The sequence below is a fragment of the Orycteropus afer genome, unplaced genomic scaffold, assembly GCF_000298275.1.
Source record: "Orycteropus afer afer isolate SDZICR_OR568_19922 unplaced genomic scaffold, OryAfe1.0 scaffold00001, whole genome shotgun sequence".
Taxonomy (NCBI): Eukaryota; Metazoa; Chordata; class Mammalia; order Tubulidentata; family Orycteropodidae; genus Orycteropus; species Orycteropus afer.
Genome location: NW_006921588.1, coordinates 24,866,127 through 24,872,085, shown reverse-complemented (window position 1 = coordinate 24,872,085; position 5,959 = coordinate 24,866,127).

Here is a 5,959-nt window from a genome sequence, read left to right as displayed (position 1 = left end):
GTCTAATAAAGCAAATGCTTGCCATATTATGGTTTTCAAGATGAAAACTGTGAAATGTGGGAGGAGTATTTTTTTTCTGGACTTCAAAGTAGAGACTGGATTTCTCCCATTGGTGGCATATACCACATTGGAACATAGGCATAAAGAAAGGAGTATTCAAGGTTAGTGCAACAGGATGTTTTCTGCCCAGCTTTATACAGTTATAGTCAAATAAAAAATTATGTGGGTCCTTCAATGTTTTAATTTTAAACTAAACGACCTGGTAAAATAAACTGATAGTGAATTGATCCTAAAATTTCTACAAGAAACTTATGTTTTCTTCACTTTTATAGTATTCTCATTTACCACTAGGTGGTGTTTTGTTCATTGAATTCAAGAATAAAATTTTCTTACAACTCCTATTTCAGAAGAAAATACACTGAAATGTAAACATAGTACCAGCTGCATTTCAATCTTAATATTTACTTTCTGACTAATTTCAATTTTCTAGACCAGCTACAGTATAAAAGAAAACTTTGCTTTTCTCAAGTGTTACACATTATTCTATTTGTCTTTGATTGAAACGGGAATGAATATGTCTTTCTTTTTCTCCCCTTAAAAGGGTGAGGGGAATGGAATGATGGAGGAGGCAGGCTTTATGAGTGAGAAGTATGAATGTTTGCCTGATTGGGAAATTACTTTGTATTTAAAATTCTTATACCTTTCTTTTTAAAATAAAACTTTAATTAAAAAAAATTAAATTCTTTTTAAAACATACTTACCTGCTTTTTAAAAAAATCTCCTTATTTCTTAGTTTCTAACACTCTCACGCTGGACACAACAAGATAAAATTCCTGTTATCGTCATATTTAAGTCTTTTACACAGGTTAAAAACAACAACAAAAACTGGCCCCTGGATAGGCCCTGTTTCATCTCTCGAAACAGTTGGGGACATTTCTGGAATCAGTGAGAAGGTGGGCAGACACAAAGCCTCTGAAACTACATCACAAGACTGACTGCTAAGGTGCCTCACAGCCTGCTTCCCCTCTCTCCACAGAGCTTTAGAGCTAAAATAGACCCTCCACTGTAGAGACTTGCTCAGGTCACACCATCATTACATGGCAGAGCTGGATGTAAACCCAGTGATTAAAAAACCAAATCCCCATTTTGCATAAACGAAGCTTTACTGTTCTCTGAAAATGTATCTCACATGGGAGGTTGGGGAGTAGGTTTTAAATAGAGTTTTTAATTATAGACTGCTATAGAAATGTATAGGAGCTCTGGTAGCATAGTGCCTAAGGCACTTGACTGCTAACCAGAAGGCTGGAGATTCAAACCCACCAGCTACTCCTCAGAAGGAAGATTGCGCAATCTACTTCCACAGTGATACCACCTGGGAAACCCAAGGAGGGGTCGCTATGAGTCAGGTCTGACTTGACGGCACATAACAACAACAACACAGAAATGTATTACTATATTATTTTGGTTCTCTTCTGATTGCTTTTTCTCTTTCTGAGAAACATTATTATAATCATTTGCTATGATGCAAGTTTTGATCTTGTCTCTTTTTATATCCTGTCTCCAACTTACTCAAAATAATTCATTCTATTTTTTTTAAAATTTTTATTATGATTTGGGTGAAAGTTTACACAGCAAATTCATTTCCCATACAGCAGATCGTACACATTTTGTCTCATGACATAGACTGCACATCCCCACAATGTAACAGCTTTCTTCCCACTTCCTCCTGTAGTTACCGCTTCCCTGTGTCCTTGTTCCCCCATACACCCCCCCAAGCTGTTTCCCTGTGCACTGCCCTTCTGTTCTCCCATGATCGATCGCTCCAACAAGTGTATCTACCTGATGTAAATGTTCACCCCATATGCCTGTCTGTTGTTTGGCTGGAAGCCACAGGAATGAGTTCAATTCCAGACCTGAAGGGTGTCTAGGGGCCATAGCCTCAGGGGTCTCACCACACTCTATCAGACCTGCAAACCTGGTCTTTCTTTTTTTTATGATGTTGAGTTTTGTTCTACATTGTTCTTTCACTCTATACAGGATCTCCTGTACCGATCCCCCTCTGAGTGGTTGACAGTGGTAGCCAGGTACCATCTAGTTCTTCTGCTCTCATGGTCATACAGGCAGAGGATCTCATGGTCTGTCAGTCCCTTGGACTAATTGTCTCCATGCACCTTTGATTTTCTTCATTCTTGGCTCTGAATGAGGAGAGACCCATTGTTGCATCTAGATGGCTGCTTGCAAGCTTTTAAGATCCCAGGTACTACTTACTAAAGTATGATATAGGTCTTCTGGCAGGCCATGGTGCTTTCAGTATTCTTCACCAATACCACAACTCAAAAGCATCAACTTTGGTCTTCCTTATTCATTGTCGAGCTTTTGCATCCATATAAGGTGATTGAAAATACCATGGTTTGGGTTAGACACATCTTAGTCTTCAAAGAGACTTCTTTGCTCTTCAGCACTTTAAAGAGGTCTTTTGCAGCTTTGCCCAGTGCAATACATCATCTGATTTATTGACTGCTGCTTCCTTATGGGTGTTGATTATGGACCTAAGCAATATGAAATATCTGACAACTTCAATCTTTTCTCCATTTGTCATGATGCTGCTTATTGGTCCCATTGTGAGGATTTTTGTTTTCTTTATGTTGTAGTGTAATCCTTACAGCAGACTACAGTCTTTACTCTTCAGCAGTAAGTGCTTCAGGTCATCTTCACTTTCTGCAAGCAAGGTTGTGTTGTCTGTGTATTGCAGGTTGTTAATGAATCTTCCTTCAATTCTGATGCCACACTCTTCTTCATTATAGACCAGCTTCTCGAATTATTTGCTCAGCATACAGATTGAATGAGTATGGTGAAAAGATACAACCCTGACCTGCTCCCTGATTTTAAACCATGCAGTATCCCCTTGTTCTGTTCAAACACCAGCCTCCTGGTCTGTGTACAGATTCCTCATGTGCACAATTAAGTGTTCTGGAATTCCCATTCTTCTCAATGTTGTCCATAGTTTGTTATGATTCACACAATTGAATGCTTTTGCATAGTCAGTAAAACACAAGTAAATATCTTCCTGGTGTTATTTTCTTTCAGCCAAGATCCATCTGACATAGCAATGATATCCCTTGTTCTATGTCCTCTTCTGAATCCACCTTGCACTTCTGGAATCCATGCACTCTGTCAGTATACTGCTGCAGTAGAAACAGTAGAAACCCTTTTTGAATTATCTTCAACAAGATTTTACTTGCATGTGATATTAATGATATTGTTCAATAATTTTCATATTCTGTGGGATCACCTTTCTTTGGCATGGGTACAAATATGGATCTCTTCCAGTCAGTTGGCCAGGTAGCTCTCTTCCGAATTTCTTGGCATAGATGAGTGAGTGCCGCCAGCATAATATCTGTTTGTTGAACTATCTCAATGGGTATTCCATCACTTCCTGGAGCCTTGTTCTTTGCCAATTCCTTCAGTGCAACTTCAACTTCTTCCTTCAACACCATTGGTTCTTGATCATATACCACCTCTTGAAATGGATGAAAATTGACCAATTCTTTTCAGTACAGTGACTCTGTATATTCCTTCTGTCTTCTTTTGATGTTTCCTGCATCATTCAATATTTTGCCCATAGAATCCTTCAATATTGCAACTTGAGGCTTGAACTTTTTCTTCAGGTCTTTCACCTTGAAAAACGCTGAGCATGTTCTTCCCTTTGAGTTTTCTAACTCCAGGTCTTTACACATTTCCTTATAATAATTGACTTTGTCTTCTTGAGCTGCTCTTTGAAATCTTCTGTTCAGCTCTTTTGTTCTGTCGATTCTTCCATTTGCTTTAGCTACTCTCCATTCAAGGGCAAATTTTATAGTCTCTTCTGACATCCAGTTGGTCTCTGCCTTTCCTGTCTTTTTAATGACTTTTTGCTTTCCTCATTGATAATGTTCTTGATGTCATCCCACAATTCCTCTGGTTTTCAGTCACTAGGGTTCAATGCATCAAATCTATTCTTTAGATGGCCTCTAAATTCAGGAGGGATATAATCAAGGTCATATTTTGACTCGCATGGACTTGTTTTAATTGTCTTCAGCTTCAACTTGAACTTTCATAGGAGTAGTTGATGGTCTGTTTCACAATTAGCTCCTGACCTTGTTTTGGCTCAAGATATTGAACTTCTCCATTGCCTCTTTCCACTGATGTGTTGTTGTTGTTGTTATGTGCCATTCAGTCAGCCCAACTCATAGTGACCACTCCTTGGGTTTCCGAGGCAGTATCACTACTACGCAAGTAGATTGCCCCATCTTCCTTCCAAGGCGTGGCTGGTGGGTTTGAACCACCAGCCTTCTGGTTAGCAGTCAAGTGCCTTAGGCACTACGCTACCAGAGCTCCCAGTAGAAATCTTCAATTTCCTCATCTTTGGCTTTGGTGGTTGGTGTGTTAATTTGAATAACAGTAGTATTAACTGTTCTTCCTTGGAGGCATATGGATATTATCCTATCACTGACAGCACTGGACTTCAGGATAGATATTGAAACATTCTTTGTCACAATGAATGCCACACCCTTCCTCTTAAATTTGTCATTGCTGGCATAGTAGATCATATGGTGGTCTGATTCAAAATGGCCAAAACCAGTCCATTTTAGCTCACTAATGCCTAGGATAGCAACCTTTATGCATTCCATTTCATTTTTGACAACTTTCAATTTTCGTAGATTCATACTTCATACATTCCATATTCTTATTATTAATGGATGTCTGCAGCTGTTTCCTCTCATTTTGTGTTGTGCCACATCAGTAAATGAAGATCCTGAAAGCTTTACTCCAACCACATCATTAAGGTTGACTCTATTCTGGGGAGGCAGTTCTTTCTTCTCCAGTTGTATTTTGAGTGCCTCTGACTTGAGGGGCTCTTCTTCCAGCAACATAGGACAATGTTTCAGGGCTATTCATATATATATCAGACAGTAATATATCAGACATGTTTCACTGCTATTCATAAGGTTTTCACTGGCCAATTTTTTGAGAAGTGGATGGACCCCTACCTTCTAAGTCTTAGTTTGAAAGCTCCATTGAAACTTGTCCACCATGGGTGACCCTGCTGACATTTGAAATACCAATGGCATAGTCTCCAGCCTCACAGAAACATGCAAGCCACCACAGTATGACAAACTGACAGACAAGTGGTGGTTTTGTGTAATAGGTTATGCTAATTGAGCTTGATGTCCCCTGCAATAATGGTCCCGAGCCCACAGGTCCAACTACTCGCTCCCTCCAAGTTGCTGCCTGGAGCCAAGAAGCCACCTCAGCCTTGCCCCTTGTCAGCTCTACTATACACCTGGACATCCTTACAGGGCATACAAATATGCATGTAGATACGTTGTCTGCTAACCTTATGCATGGTCATGGGCACACTACCCCTTGCCTAGACATACCTGATCATTCAGCCTGTTCACCCATCTATCCACCTATAGATCAATGCTTGCCTTCTTAAGATTCTCATAATCAGCTCCTACTGATCACTACTACTACTACTACTACTACTACTACTACTACTACTATCATAGGGTTATGATGATGATTAAATGGGATAAGGCAGGTAAATACTATACACTTGTGGTGGTTAAGTTTGTGTGTCAACTTGGCTGGGCCTGTTTGGCTGAGTAGCTGGAGGTAGTATTCCCCATGATGAGATCGGTAATCAACCCCATGGTGAAATCTACTGTGAGCAGCTGAGTAGCTGCCTTAGGGATGTGGTCTGCTTCCTGAATATAAGCAGCAGCTTTGGGAATGGTCTCTAGCTTATGGTACGTTTGGACCCTGTGTGTAGCCATGTCATTGTTCAGCAGCCTGCCATGCTATGCTGACTTTGGGACTTACAGTGAACTTGAATTAATGGCCTTCCATGTGGTTTGGTAACATTGAGACTGTGCCATTTTGTTTGTCAACCTTGGGCTTGTTAGCCCCAGCAGCC